The following is a 16,918-nucleotide window of genomic DNA, read 5'->3' on the forward strand; positions in this document are numbered from 1 at the left end:
ATGTAATTTGGCTCCATAAAAAGAAATTAAACAATAAAATATCAATGACAGATGTAGTCAGCTAAAGGTTTGGAGGTTTAAATACCAATTTGTGGGGGATGGGGGTGATTATCCAGACCAAATCAGGGTTCCAGATAAAAATGCCAACCTTTATGGTATGAGAAGATAAAGCCTTTGGAAAGGATAGCTGAAGACCTTAGCTTTGCCCTCTTTAAACCATCCTGGCAAGTCTTGAAATTTGCTAAATCTGAGTAGTCGAGGAAGGCAACTAGATAAATAATAAAAACAATCGGATATTTAATTCATTCCTAGGATCTTAAATTGTGCACTAGATTAGTATTAGTGAAACCATGTTCTTTCTCAAGGGTCTCAGGGGTTTTTCTTCTGTTTCATTCTTCCAGAGTGGCCAGTTAGGAAAAGTATTTTTTTTCTGATCTTGCCAGCTGAGGTTAATCATTCCTAAAGTTAATCCTACTTCATAATTACACTATAGCCTTGTACATAAGCTTGAAAACTTGATCAGCTCATAATTGTTGGTGACAAACTCACTGCTCTCCCACTCAATGAAATTCCTACTATATGCTTTGTAAAATTTTTTAAAAAGCAATCTTCTTTTATTCTAGTCTCCTAGCAATTAAAATAGGTTGGTCTTGGACATTACTTTCAATCATTATATACACCAATGGAAATGTTGTTTGAAGAATGACTTGTGTATGTTGCCTCCAAAAAAAGAACTGATAAATAGAAATAGTAAGACATGGTTTTATATATACACATATATTGTCAAATGATGCCTTCTCTAATGGGGGAAGGGGAGGTAAGGAAGGAGTTAATTGGACATTTTAATGTAACAAATAAATACTTTTAAAAATATTATTTCTGATCAGTCTAGAAGCTATTTTTAAAAATCTAAAACAAAATACACTATAAAAGTTTTTGTCAACACAAATCTCCAGATGAACCCATTTATTATGGGTTTACAATATGCCAGGCACATTGTGTTGACAAAAACTTGTTAGGTAAAGGTTGCTGCTGTCCCTTCCAACCACCTTCCTTACTCAAAAGTGTTCATTTTTTGAGACACTAAATTTTGAGAGATTCCATTCTTAGGAGTCATCCTCTGAGTATAGATCCCAATCTGAAAGAAAAACAGGTACTAGGAGAGAAAGATGGCCACCCACACTCACCTATGTCTATGTCAAAGCTCAAAAAAGACCAGATTCTTCCCCACCCCCCACCCCCCACCCCCCCGTGCCTCTCTACATAGCTAGATCTTCAAGAATCTGCAGTGAGCCTGCAGTGTTAGTTTCCTGAATCATCTAGTCTAAAGTCATTGAATTGATAATTCCAACACATTGCACATAGTGATGAATCATGAGAAATGACAAGATTGTCTGGGGTGAGAAAAAGTGGGAGTCTAAAACAACTGATATTCCCTGTTGAAAAAGTGTGAATAGATCATGTCTTTGGCATCTGTTAGGGAAATGGCAACATGGTATTTTTTAAAAAGCAGTGCAAAATGAAAAACAAGGAATGTAATGTGCTTAAGTTCACATTAGGGGACCTTCATCTGTCAAAATAAACACTTCAAAGAACAAAACCTTTTTAAGGGGCTATCCCTCGGTAAATCACCACCAAATACGCTGCATTCACTACGTGTCCCTTTAAGTTTGCACTCCACAGAATTTTGCGATAACACAAATTACCACAACACAGTGACTTATCAACAGAAACAGAGTAAAGTGTGCTAGCTGTTAGCAGGGAGTCCCACAGAGAAATGGAAACCCTCAAGGGCTAGATAGAGGAAGTCCAGTATCCTGAGTGGGGCTATGGTAGCAGCAGAGCCAATGGGGAAAAAAGGAGGCAAGGACTAATTCTCTGAAAGTAAAAAGCAAATAAATAAATTTAAGAGGAAGGGGTCTTTTTGAACCCATAGCTTTCCTAAAGAGTTTTACTGATAATGGAGCCAAACCTTCCTGTCCTAGCCCCTCATCACATTATTTTTTTGGTCAGAGGTGAGGAATTATAGCTATAAAAATACAACAAATAAACAAAGTTTGAATTTAGTAGGAAAATCCCAAGGGGGAAGTATGTCAGTTAGCCAGGCATTGATGAGACAGGGGAGTGTTAATAAACAAGGGAAAATTTCACCAGGTCCCAGTAACAATGACAACCACAGAATTCTGTCTAGGTGGCTCATACCTTAAATGGGTCAATGAACTATGACTATACTTAGTTTGTAGTGGCAACACCCCTCAATTTTAATCAACTGGTCACTAGCACTAAATGTCTGTGCCCCAGGACCCCCTTCTCCTGATAGAGTTCAAAAGTTCCCAGGCTTTTCCAGTGTATTCTTTCAGTTCTTCCTTCTACCTGAGAAAAGCTATTCTTCAGCCTCCTTGCAAATAAGGATCTCGGTGGGAATAGATCTTATTTAAATATTATTTCCGCCCCATGACCAACAGGGTTCTTGCTCTTAGTAGGCCCTATTGATTTAGCTTGACTTTAAATGAATCTATGAAAAGTGGGTTCTAGAAAGATATCCGACATTGTAAATTAATAGCTTAACTATATTTATCATAAAATCACAAATGTAGAGAGAGAGAAGGAATTTTAGAGTTCACCTAGTTCATCTCCCTACATTTTGCAAATGAGAAAACCAAGACCCATATAGATGAAGAGCTTTGTAAGGTTATGCAAGTAGTAATTGACAGTCAGGATTCATACCCAAGTCCTCCAACTCGAAATCCGGTTCACTTCACACTAAATATCTCTATCTGCTCTAAAGCAATTGAAATTTTTTGAGTTACATGAATAAATAGAAAATATGTCAAAGTTGGTGCTCCCAAGGGTTGACTAGACAGGGAAAGAGATAATAGAGATTAAATTCACCAAGTCCCAATAGCAATGACACATAGAGAAACCACAGAATTCTGTCTAGGTGGATCATGACTTAAACTGAGTCAATGAACCCTGATATATTTAGTTCTTTTTCAAGAGAATGTTTCTGTAAATCAATGGGGGGAAATTTTTAAGTCAACTTTTTCAGTAATATACCTCTTCCATCATGGGAAAATAGATATAGCAATGAATTTGTAGTTAGAGGACCTGGGTTCCAATCCAATCTCTTCTACTTAATACATTGTGATCTCAGGGAAGTCACTTAATCTCTCTGGGTCTCAGTTCACTTATATGTAAAATGAGGTGGTTAGATTTGATGAACTCCAAGACTCCATCTAGTTCCCAATTTATAATTCTCTGATTCATAGAGAAGAAGATGCCAGTAAGTAGCAATATGCTATGAAATATACTATCATCATTGACAAAAATAACAAATTAGAATTTTATCAAAGCTAAGAATCTCAGAGAGCCCAAGTATTTTACCCAACTTAAGAGGGCTGATTGTTAAATTTTCAGTGTAAGCATTTATAACCTGAAAATCAGCAAACACTACAGTTCAAGAATTGGTTTATTACTTGGTTGATTGTTTAGATTTAAGAAACTCCTGGAGAAAATGTTAAAAATAAAGATTAAACAGAAAATACTGTGCATTTTCAGTAAGACTGCTGTTGAACATTTACCATCACAGCCCTGGCTAAAGACCTACCTTGTGATGAAAAGGCTTGAAATTCAATATCTGAAATTAGATGCCTGAGAACCAGAATCAATGATATTAGAGACCACACACAGTGGAATCTTTTGCCTTCTGAGAGTATTTGGCCTAACCCATTGAGAAACAATGGATATTTGTCTTATTTTTAAATAAGTCCATAAATACAAATTGAACAAATTATTTGATAGTTTTAGTGTGAGAGATCATTTTGATAGCATATTTCCAACATTAAGTCATTTTTCCTTGCATTTACACAAATTTCTTCATGCTACAATTTAGGCCAGCTTCCTATTGTTTCTGTCCCTGTAAATATGATAAATATCTGGTCACATGATCCTAATGATAATAATTTATTTACTTGAGAATGATTATCATCACCCCTTGACCTTTCCCCCTGGACTAACCATTTCCAAATCATTTATGCTTATATATCTATAAATCTGTTTTATATACTTTAATTCATTCTTTGTTGTCCTCTGAGGTTTCTTCAGTTTCTTCATATCCTTTTAGAAGTAAAGTTTACCAAAGCTAGATACAATTCACAAATAAAGATGAAGTCAATGAGGAATGGGGATGTCTCCTTCCCCTATCTTATATCATTCCATTCAATTCAAGAAAATGCATACCTTATACAAAGCATTGCTAGGTGTTCAGGGAAGATATAAAACCCAGGGAGATTGTTAGTGGCCACTGCCCCTGTAGAACTTATAGTCTAGTGCATCTACACAGTACTTTTGCTACAAGATAGTCTTTTCTTATTTTTTAAGTAATTGCTCTGAATTTTGGCCCACTGTGAAATTCAGATAGCTTTTCTGCTTTACTGATACCCAATACTTCTTTTCCCACCTCCTATGTTTTGCTTTGTATATTTGGAATGGACTATTTCATAGAACCATTGAGTAAGAATGTAATTAATGTGTGTACGTATGTAAATCATAGAAAAATTATAAATGGGCATGTACGCATATGTGTAAGGGTAAGACCAGATAACCCATGGGGGTTAGTTACTCTGCAGAAGAAAGTTGTGCTGTTTAGGAGTATTCATTCTTCCAGTCCAATGTGAATGATCCCATCAAAATCTTTTAGAAACTACCTATCTTGGGGAATGCGCGTATGCCCTTACTGAAGGGACATGTTTGGATAATTTTGTTGTTGTTATACATCTCAGTAACTGAAATTACTAAATGGATTGGTTATAGTCAACTTGATTTGGTCATTAGGAGTGCTAAAAGCACTGGATCACGGGTTCATTTGTCTCACACACACACACACAGATATATTGACTTACTTTTTAGCACTTTCAATGACCAAATCAAGTTGACTGTGCACCAGGTCTCTATTAGTAATAATAACGAATCTCCTGAAATACATGCATTTGAATTCACAGTATTCATACTTCTAATTAGTTTCAGCCCAATGGAAATGTGCATCATGAATTCAAATAGTACAGACACTTCAGAGGAATCATTCTATGAAGTAATCTGGTCCTCACTATATAAGCAATTTAGTTGGTTGTCTATGACTCAGTTACCTAAAAATCCAGCCATGAGAATGGTCACTAATAACACAGGGGCAGAGCTCAGTGAAAAACACTAAATGATTTCAAAGTGATGACTCTCCTGTCTTCCATCTTCCTTACAGCTGTCAAGCTGATACTCCTGATGGAGAAAGTAGAAGTTTGACCCTTACATAAGATGCTTCTTCTCTCTAGGATGAAATACAAACTAATCCATTCGGTTTGTAAGATTCTTCCCAAAGGTGCTCCCACCTCCTCTGACCCTTCTTCATTCCAGGCAATCTGGTCTCCTGGCTGCTCCCCATTCCGATATTTTGTGTCTCATCTCTGCGCCTTTGAATAGGCTGTTAACATGTTCCGAATGTTCTCCCTCTTCATTTTCACATTTTAGAATTCACAGCTTCCTCCAAGGCTCAACTTAAGGGCTACTTCCTCTCTCAGCCCGATTCCCCAATCCTGAATGTCAATGTCCTCATCTTCCTACAGGAAATTCTATCATTTTTACTTTGTAACCTCTTTTGCAATTATTTTTCATAGATGTGTCCCTCCCCATACTAGTATGTAAGTTCCTTGGGGAAAGGACCTCTTTCACTTTTGTCTTTATTTGACCAGCACATAGGATACTCCTATGTCCTGGTACACACACTAGTACATGAGATGCATAGGCCTGTTTGTGATCGACTAAAATTGATTAATTAAGCCCTACTGGACTAGAAGAGTTAATACACCTTCTAAAAAGCACCCCTTAATATTGGAAAGTAACTTACTCACACAGGATGATCTAGTCTTATACTTTCATTATAAATAGATAATTAAAGATTAATACTAAATCTCAATAGGCTGTATAACTAACGAGCCATATGGTTGTTCCTGAGGTGTTTATCAAACTTTGGTACTGATTTTTCACAATAAATGGCAAGACCTTTTATAGAAAAATAAGTATATTAGAATAGTCAAATGTTAGAGTTGGAAGGGAATAGAGAGGTCATTCATTTCTAGCACATCAGATTTTTTAATGTTTTTGTTTACCTCATCCTGTTATTTCTTAAATATTTAAAGGTGGTAAAAATAAGTTTCCTTATGGGGTCTGTTTAATGGATTGTGCGTGGTACCTATAATTCTCTCTAATCCTCTGTTTTAAAAAGCTATGAAGATTTAGGAGGTTCTTATACATTATAGTATATCAGCCTTCTGTCATCCCAAGTGTGATAAACATCTTTGTATGAAGAATTACTAAGTCACGTAAAATGATGGATCTGGGTATCTCCCAGAGAATTATGCCTGCACATCTCTTTTCCTACACCATCTCGTGTTCCCCTTGTACTTGGTAATGTATTTTCTTCCAGGATTCAGACCGAGCAGAAAACTGTCAGTTGCATGGGAGTTGTTACTTTCATCTCCCTGTTTTTCTTCATTTTAAATGCAGTACATTATGTACAGCAAGTAGAATTCATTAGCAGAGCCATTCAGACAGCCTTTAGCACTGGAGGCTCCGTGCCCTCTCCCAACACACACTCCCCTGAAAAATTGCCCCAGCATTCCTTTTCCTTTGTGTCCTCCTATATTTCTGTGCTCCCCACTGAGCGGGCAAGTTATATGGGAGTGAGAGAAATTGGCCTGGGAGAGAGACGGAAGAGTACTATTACTGGCTACAACAGACTAGGTATTGCCTTCTTCCCACTATTATGCCTTTATTAGGAGGAAAAGGATAGCCTCAGTAGAGACTATACTTTTCGTGAGAAGATGCATTAACCTCTTGCCCAAACTCAGGCCTGAGGATTCTATAAATAATAGATTGCTTCATTTTAAATTTTAATTTTTTTCAGTTAACAAAAAATCTATTTATAAACCTCCTACCTCCTCCCCCACTGAAAAATGAAAAACAAAACCTTTGTAACAAATATGCCTCTACAAGACAAAAAAAAAATGCCCACACTAGCCATGCCCAAAAAGTTCGCCTCTCGGCCCACCCCTTGAGTCCATCACCTCTTTTTTTCAGGAGGTAGATAACTTGCTGGGGTATGCTAGCATCAGATCCAACTGGCCAACTGTTAAATTTTCACTGTGAGCACTTCCACTCAAAAATTGGCAAGCATTGCTTGATTTAATCTTTTGTTAATCATCTGGACTTTTAAAAATATTTAGAAAGTTATAATAATGCAGATTCAACTTAAAAGTGTGTCCCAATTGTGTATACACACTTTTTTTAGATATTTTCCCCACAAATAGAGTCAGTTGTTAAATATTTACCAGCATGCCTCAGGTCACCTGCTTGTTCCTCCAGGCTTCTGGAAATGTAACTGATCAGAGTAGTAGATTACTTTAAAGTAGAATGATTTTTTAATATTCCTGATACTTAAGTCTAGACTGAGCAGCCAGGTGATACAATGGCTAGTGTCAGGTCTGGAGTCAGAAAGACTTATTTTTTGGGAACTCAGAACAGACCTTAGACTAGCTGTGTTACCCTGGGCAAGTCACTTAAATCTGTTTGTTTCCTTTTTTAATCTGTAAAATGAGCTAGAGAAAGAAGTAGTAAAGTATCCCAGTCTCTTTGCCAAGAAAACCCCAAATGAGGTCACCAAGAGTGGAACATGACTAAAAAGCAACTGAATGAGGACAATAACCAAGCCTAGAACCCATTCCTCATCCCAGACAGTCCTTGAGTGATAGGATCAGACTCCATTCCAGGGGATCTTTACTTGGGTTCTTGGACCTCCACGGTATACACGGATCCATTTCAGGAGGTCTAGGAATTTGATTGTTATTTCTTTAGTCATGTTTATGTGGTTCAATGGTAATTTTATATATCTTATTATACACTTTTAAAAAACACTATTGTGTGAGGGCAACATGATTACTGACTACTTTTGTCCATCTGAATCCTATCTTGTCCTAAATGGCCAAGGCTGATCTTCTCATGTGTCTATAAATCTCCAGTCTGAGAGGACTCTTACAGGGCCTTTTGGTGGTTGTTGTTACTTATAATCAGTTCCCTTCTCCTTCCCACTCAACCTGGACCAAAAGGGATGACTGACACACACCTGCCACGCCTGGTGGCACTTGCTTCCTCACACGTATTCATAACTATGGGTCCTTCATTCTGAAGAGGACCAACAAACGGCATCCCACGGTGATGTCCTGGCTTTCCTGTGAATTGGATTTAATTGGGGTAGGGTTGCACAAAGTCATCCACGTCACTCTCCCCCCAGAGTCATCAATGGCCAGACAAAAGTCAGGTTGCCTGGCAGTAAATGACCCTGGCATCTTTGACGTCCAACCACATTCTAGGTGCCCCAAGGCTCCTTCCACCTTCACAGAGGCAGCCAAGTAGTGCAGTGGATAGTACATTGGGGCTAGTCATTAAGCTCTACATTCCAACTTGATCTAGATACTTACCAGGGGTTACATGGAAAGTCACTTAACCTCTGTTTCAGTTTCCTCATCCATAAAATAGGGATAGTAACATCCCCCACCTCCCAGGGCTGTTAAAGGGATCCATTGAGATAATATTTACAAAATACTTAGTATAGTTCCTGAACAGAGTAAATGCTCCACAACTGTTAGTTAATGCTTTTAATTTTTTTTTATTATTTGGAGAGAAAATAGGTATCTATCCCTACTCTAAGATGCTCTACTTAGTACTGATAGATCTTGGATTTTCTTACCCTCTTGGGACAAAACTAGAAGAAAATATCAAGTTCCATTTTGGACATTTGTTTCACAAATTAAGTTAGAGGTACCTGTGCCCTTTGGAATGTTCCTAGTGATTATCCTAATGCTTTTTGGGGTTGTAGCATCATTCATTTAGAAGTAGAAGTAACTTCAGAAGATATCTGGTTCAATTTCATTTAATAGATAAGGAAATTGAGGTCCGAGGGCCTTAAGTAATTTGTTTAAAGTCACATAAACACAGACAGAAGCAAAATTTGAATCCAGGTCCTTTTACTTCCCAATCAGTGTTCCTTCCATTAGAACAAAATTCAGTGATCAAGTCAGGTTGGTCTCCAAAGTCACCTAAGGAAATTCAGTAATTTATGTACAAAAGGACCAAGTTATATGATGTTCTCACCCCCCAAAGGCATTCTCAATAGCTTAGTCCCAAAGGGTGGTGCTTTATCAAAACTAAAGCATTATTCCTATTCAATTGGCAAAATACTGAAACATAACTTTTCTAGAAATCAGAAAAAAACATACTTTTCCCTACTCACCTTATTAATTATGAAGAATTAGAAATATTTCAAGTCAAGCATTGTGATAACAATTTTAATTGCTTTTTTTTATTATTTGTCTCAAATTCTAAAAGTATTCAGCAGTCCCGAGACACCATCATGAACTAATGACACCTGGCAAAAAGTTGTGGAAAGTAGACTAGTTATAAGTTTACACAGGATGAGCATTACATAAAATGCCTCATTATTAAGAGTGGCATAGCTTCCCACACTTTTTTCTCCAGGCATCCCCCAGGCTCATGACTTTTTTGTTAGGTCATTTTTCGCCCAGCCTGATTGAGCATTTTGGTGAGCCAAATAGAAGATGGAGTAAGTGAATGGAAATGCAGACTTGGTGACTATCCAGAATGGGTCTTTTATTCCCCTAGGCTTATCTATTCCTTGTGGAATTATGAAGCAATTAATTCAGGCAAAAGGACACATTGTCACCAAGAGGGGCTTCCGTGTGGTTAGAGATGCTGGAATGGAAGTTATCACTGGTAATGTCTGGATGCTTAAAAATGATTGTTAGGGTTTGGTCAATGTCATTCGGTCATATCTGATTCTTCATGACCCCATTTGGAGTCTTCTTGACAAAAATAATGGAGCAGTTTGCCATTTCCTTCTCTAGCTCATTTTAGAGGCGAGGAAACAGAGGCAAACAGGGGAAGTGACTTACCCAGGATCACCCAACTAGTAAGTATCTGAGGTCAGATTTGAATTGAGGTGCTCTTGACTCTAAGCCTGGCACTCTATCCACTATACTACCTAGCTGCCTGTGGCCAATGCACTAAGCTAATAAGAGGGAATGGGGCTAGGAAGATGGAACCAAGAGTGGGGGAAACCCACATTTCTGCCCCTAAGTAGACATAGGTGAGTATTAAGAATAACCTTGAAAAAAAGGTCATCAATGGACATTTCAGGAACACAGATTTGGAGCTAGAAGGGACTTTAGAAGCCGCCTGATACAACCCCATCATTTCACAGAAGGAAACTGAGTCCCAGAGATAAGTGACTTACCCAAGGTCACATAGCTAATAAGTGGAAGTAACACAATTTAGACTCATTACAAAGCCAGTGCTAATTTTCCATTTTCCCTTGTAGTTTTAGAAGTGCTGTATATCTTTGTGTGCATGAGTTGTTTTAAAGCACTGATATAGTGCTTAGCACCATGGTTCTTTTTATGGATAAGAACTTCTGGTCTTTTTAATAGCAGCTGGTGGAGAGACTTCCTTTTCCCTTAATGAATAGTCCCCTAAATCATTGCCTAATAAGTGCTCTCAGAACAGGTTAAGTGGCACAGTGAAGAGATAGAATGCTGGGGTAAGGAACCCAACTTTGTGAGTTCAAATCCAGCCTCAGACACTTACTAACTGTAGGACTCTGGGCAAGTCACTTACCCCTGTTTACATTTCCTTATTTCCTATTTAATTCCTGTAAATGTCTTATAATTTTTATTATGTATTTATATTTCATTATTATCTAATATTGTAATTCTAAATAATTCCTTAATTTCCTATATAATTCCTGTAAAATTAGTTGGAGAAGGAAATGGCAAACCACTCCAATATCTTTGCCAAGAAAACCCTAAATGGGGTCGCAAAGAGTCAGATGAGGCTGAACAATAACCCAAAGTACTCTTGCCCCACAAAACACAGGGAGTTAGGGCCTCTGTCCTCCCTTTGCTACATCCTAGGGATGTTTCTGGACCTAACCTAATTATGTCCCAGGACAAGATGACGAGGGTGCTCCATTCCCTATTGTATTTAGCAAAAGGTAAAAGCAGTCAAAGATGCATAAAGTAGACCAGAAAGCATTCGTCATGAAGTCATGGTTCCAAATCTCAATTTTGAAGATAAATAGTTTACAACATACAGCTTAGATATTTCAAACTTTCCTTTCAGGATGACCACTGCTGAGTGCATCAGGAGAAGGTATTTCTGCTTTGCAGATTCCTCTGATCCTATCCCTCCAAGAGCTCTGGATGATCCTCTCCAATTAGAAAGTAGCTTAGAAACCCCATGTAATTCTCTGTTAATTCAGCAGGTGGCCTCCAGTGGGTAGGCTTTAGAGGTCAAAGAGAATTCCTCCAGATGAAGATATTAAGGCTTTTTTGATGAAAACCCCAAATGACCAGGTACAAGCTTACCCACGTGGTGTACTTCTCCTGTAAAATGCTTCGTGCTAGGCAGCCCAGATAAAGGGCGCCCTTTGAGAAATTGAGAACTCTAATCTCTTAATGGATACATGATTTGGTCCATTCTGATCCCTCATGAGAAGATACCATCTGCCTCTTGCCCAAGCTCGGGCCTGAGGATTCTTTTAAAGAACAGATGACATTAGAATGAGGTGATTTTGAAGGGAAACAAATGCTGCCTTTTCATTTTGTCTCCTTTTCCCTCTTATTCTGTGTACATCTGAGCTGGAATTTTCACGTTTTAGTGTATGCCTCTCATTGTTTGTTCCCAACTGAAGTCGTAATCCTCAGATGACCTCTTAATTTATAGGTGGTTGCCATGGAAATGATTAAGCTATCACAAACCAGGATTATCACTTTGGGTTAAGCAACAACCCCACCATAGGCACTCCTAATAAATTTCTATAAGGTAAATGTTTCAATTAGAAGAAACAGAGGATGAGACTTAATATAAACAGAGAACCAACGGTTCTGGCTCAACTACATCTATTTCATAACATGGGTTATTTATGAAGATTTACAGAGAATTATTCCCAAATACTAAATATCTAGGAAGGCTTTATTACCTATGACTCCCCTTCTCGACCCCCTTGGCCCCGCCAAAGTGGCATTCTCCTTCTCCTCCCTTGTCACCCTATCTTACTCCTGTGCCCATGCCTTCCCCCGACTGTGATTCCCATCAGTGTGTTTCACTCTCTCCTCACATCTTCCTCTCCTTCTACTGGAAGCCCTTTCAGATCTACCTCTCCAAAAGTCTGATATTTATTTTAAAATTAATTTGTAAATAGGGATATAGCTGTCTGTCAGCATTGCTCAGTTGTGTCAGTCGTGTCTGACTCGTTAGGACCCCATTTAGGGCTTTCCTAGCAAAGATACTGGGCCAGTTGGCCATTTCTTTCTCCAGGTCATTTTACAGATGAATAAATTGAGGCAAACAGGGCTAAGTGACTTGCCTAGGGTCACACAGCTAGAAAGCTAAGTAAGATGAGTCTTCCTAACTCCAGGTCTGGCACTCCATCCACTGCATCACTTGGCTGTCCCAGGATATAGTTTCAGATATATCTATCTAACTTTAGGTATATGTTTGTGTCCTCTACTGATGTCTCCTTGAGGGCATGGGCTACTTCACTTCTGTCTTTCTTTTCCCAAGATCTAGCACAGTGATTGACTCATAAGAGTCAGTTAATGCATACTTATAAGTTGTTTTTTTCCCCCTTTCATTTAATTCAGAAAGCACCATAGATTAGAGCTAGAAAGGATGTCAAAGGTCATCTGGGGGCCACTGGGTAGCTCTGTGGATTGAGAGTCAGGCCTAGAGATGGGAGGTCCTAGGTTCAAATCTAGCCTCAGACACTTCCCAGCTGTGTGACCCTGGGCAAGTCACTTGACCCCCATTGCCTAACCCTTACCACTCTTCTGCCTTGGAGCCAATACACAGTATTGTCTCCAAGACAGAGTGTAAGGGTTAAAAAAAAAAGGTCATCTAATTCAAATTCCTATATTGCAGTGCAGAAACTTGTTCCACAGTGAGGCCAAGTACTTTTGTTTACCCAATGTCACAAAGTCAATGGAATTTGAGCCCAGATCCTATGTCTCCAAAACTAGGACTTTTTCCATTTTTCCAACAAGGTAAATATGATTTGCATAATTGTTATTGTACTTAGAACAGTGAAAAATGATCCACTTCAAAAAGAATGTGTGAAAAACACATAAAATCAGTCAATCTATAAACATTTATTAAGTACCTACTCTAAGAAAATTAAAAAACAGGTCATGATCTCAAGGAACTTACGTTCTTATATGGGAGATTTTCGTGTCAGCAGCTATGTCCCCACAAACTATCTACAGGATAAATAGGAAGTAATCTCCCGAGGTGAGGCACTAATATTGAGGAGGACCAGGAAAGGCTTCCTGTAGGGTGGGGGGTTTTAGCTGGGGCTTAAAGGAAACCAGGGAAGCCAGGAGGCAGAGATGGAAAAGGAGAGTGTTCCAAGCAGATCTATGGGAAAACAAGGTGACAAAAAGAACGAGGGTCTGGGAGGGAGTTGGGAGTGGGAAAAATCTGAGTTTAAATAATACCTACTAGTGATATGAATATGAGCAAGTTAATGCACTTCTCTTTGCTTCAGTTTGTCCAATTGTAAAATGGGAATAATAATAGCTCCTACCTCTCAGAGTTATGATGAGGACAAAACAGAATGACATCTCTAATGCACTTAGCCCAGTCCCTGGCACATAGTTGGCTACATAAATATAGCTATCATATTCTTATCATTACATACCCCAGTTAATGACCGTATCACACAAACCTACCACCTAGGATATTCAAAACCCAATTTCCCTCTCAATGCAGGAACTTTTCTTCTGTTTGAGTTCAAAGAGAATAATGAAATTAAATCATCTGGCTGCCATTTGAACTTCTTGGGAAGGTCTGCTTCATGACTTAGGCTTGCAAAACCAGAAAATGTATGTAAACTCTATTGATAAGCTGGAAAGTATTGGGAGAAGGGTGAGCAGTGTGGTGAGGGTTCTTAGTTGTATGTCATATAATGAAAGGTTGAAGAAACTGGAGATATTTAGTCTGACTAAAGGGAGACTCAGGGGACAAGAGTGCTCTTTTCTTGTATTGGAAGTATATTATGTGGAAGAGAAATTCAACTTGTTATGTTTAGTCCCAGATGGTAGAACCAGGATCAATCAGTAAAAATTGCCAAGAGGCAAAATTAGACTTGACAACTGGGGTAAAGACATTGAAAACTTCCTAACATTAGAGCTATTCAAAAGTAGAATGGCCTACCTGAAGAGGTGGTGAGTGCCCTGCCTTTAGAGTCAATTGAGCAAAAGCTGGATATGTTAGTCAGTGAGTCATTCAATAAACATTTCTTACATACCTACTATATTCCAAGCACTGTGCTAAGGGTTGAAGATACAAAAAAAGCAAAAGACAACTCTCAAATTCCATGACTCTGTAAGCCATGAAGTACTTTATACCTGTTCTCAGCTCATATTACATTCATATTATTTATAATTTATAATAGGCAGGGCATTTTTGAATGAATTTTTTAATAATCATCAACATCTCATTAATGTTTCTGTTATATCTTTGAAATAAAGACAGATTTATTCTATCTTTTTTGTAGAAAGAAGCAGTATGGTCCAGTGAATAGAGAGTTGGCCTTAGAGGGGGGAAACCTGTATTCAACTCTTGCCTTGACATATATTGGCTTTACGTCCATGGCTAGACACCAGACTAGTCAATTAATCTCTCTCTCAGCGCCCCTAGGCACCTCTCTAAGACTTTAAATTGCAAACCAGATGCCAGTCTGTAGGGATAAAGGGAGTTTCCTCATCAGGAGTTCCCTGTCCTAGGAATTCTCATGATGTAAAAAGAACCATCTCTAGTCTTTGAAAGCCATTGGAAATACCTCACTCTGTAGATAATTCCTAGCAGATATGCATAAAAATACTTCTCTTAATTAAGTGGTTTAATTTTATGATTCTTTGGAAAAGGAACAGGGCATAATGAATGGAATATTGAACTTGAATTCTGAAAGACCCATGTTCAGATTCTGTCTTTGACACCAACGACCTATGTAAACTATAAGAAAGTCACTCATCATCTCCCAACCTCAATGTTCTCATTTGTAGAATAGGCACAATTGTGTTTGTAGTCCTGCCTCAGAGGGTTGTTGTGAATCTCTAGTAAGGTCACAGGTGTAAAGTACTTTAAAAACCTGGAAGTGTATATAAAAATCAGACATTACTTTTATCTATGAGGAGAAATCATGGAATTTTCTCTCTTCAGAAAGTAAGGTGTTTAATTTGTGCTCATTTCAATGTTTCGAAAAGTTTGATGACTTGCCCTCCCAACCCCACTATTTACAAGACCACTTGATGGTTTACTATCTAATGATTCAAAATCGTGAGACATGGGTTTTACTCCACACAAATGACATTTCCTAGGGAAGCAGGAAACTCTTATTCAGCTGGGTACTGACAAGTACCCATCTCTCCCTCTCCCATCCTTCTTACCCCAGCCACACAGGAAATAAACATCTGGACCCATCTGTGTCCAGATGTGAAGTGCATGGACCTAGCCTCGTCACCTCACCTACCAGGGAGAGGGGACGAAATGGAGAGACGTCCAAAGATAACATGTCAATGATAGCGTCATATAGTTTGACTGCTGACATCAGGGTCAAGAGGAACTGCTTGGAGGTCCGAGTTGTATTTTATTCCCATGGGAAAACCTTCCACGAAAGATAGGAAAAATGTGCGCGTTCAGTGAACGCGTGATGACTAGGCCAAGTAGTACTTTATTAAAAAAAATATATTTCTGATAAAATCAGAAGAGACAGTTGCAAACAGACCTGTCATGTAGATTTTTCCAGCATCATACAGCAAGGTGGGGGGGGGGGGGGAATTGATGGCAGAACCAAGGTTAGAGCTCACAGTGTCTAAAGTGCTTAATCTCTGATACCCTTTTCCCTTCTGTCACTGCCTCGATTGTTTACTGAAGGCATCTTTAATAGATTTCTTTTCTTTCTTTTACAATATACTTTAATTCATTTATTTTTTTTTTTGGTTCCATGCACATTCAGAAATACCCCTCCTCCTAAATCCATGTAAACATTTTCACATGTTCATCCAAATTCCTCTCTTCTTCTGCACCCCCACCGAGTTCTCTTTGAAGTGGAGAACTTGGCAGATCCTTCCCAGCAAAGCAGCGTGTTTCCTCCTGGGGTTTGGAGTTTGTATGTTGTGCTTAACCTCCTCCTAACTCATCTGCTTGCCAACATTTAGCACAGTTTTAAACCAGGTCTGCTTCACTTTAGCGGGTATACCAATCTTTACCAAGTCCACCTATCTTTATCCCATTTTACGGGTGGGATTGTTCCTGGCAGGCTCTGCCCGATTGAGATTGACCCTGGCCGTGGGACCATGGAACCATCCGGGGACTGGTATTCTCACCTCTAACCTGGACATGTATGACTCTTGGTAAGTCGTGTAATCTCTTAGCCATTTCTCGGCTGTATTTAAATAGGGATTATGCTCATTTCTATGGTACTTTAACATCTATAGCTATTAAATGTTCTGTGTTCAGTCTAACATTATTAATGTTATTTGAGTTATTGTCGATATTATTTTTCTTTGACATTTGGACTTGGATGAAATACAGATGGAAATGAATATTCTAGAAAATATTTATTCCCTTATTTTGCATTTTTGCCTGATTGTCAATTCCCTAAACTGCCTATCCTGTTCCCTGTGCTATTTCTCATTTTAATTAGATGGCCAGGGCAGGGCACGAATCCATGTGTCTCCTAAATCAAAAACATTTGTCTAAAGCAAATCAGCTGTCTTGGCTTTTAGCTTTCTTTCTA

The 16,918-nt window shown here is 38.5% G+C and overlaps 1 protein-coding gene across 2 annotated transcripts in view; it reads left to right on the forward strand.

Moving 5' to 3' along the window:
* CELF2 (CUGBP Elav-like family member 2) overlaps window positions 1–16,918 on the forward strand; it is a 969,858-nt gene that overhangs the window by 300,623 nt on the left and 652,317 nt on the right. Inside the window, exon 1 of one of the 2 annotated variants that reach the window (XM_056800818.1) lies at window positions 16,340–16,532. The exons of the other annotated variant lie outside the window; for it this stretch is intronic. The gene's annotated coding sequence lies outside the window, so the exon portion shown is untranslated. Of the gene's footprint in view, window positions 1–16,339; window positions 16,533–16,918 lie in introns of those variants that run through there. 2 annotated transcript variants of the gene reach the window in all.

This window comes from Monodelphis domestica, chromosome 5, assembly GCF_027887165.1.
Source record: "Monodelphis domestica isolate mMonDom1 chromosome 5, mMonDom1.pri, whole genome shotgun sequence".
NCBI lineage: Eukaryota > Metazoa > Chordata > Mammalia > Didelphimorphia > Didelphidae > Monodelphis > Monodelphis domestica.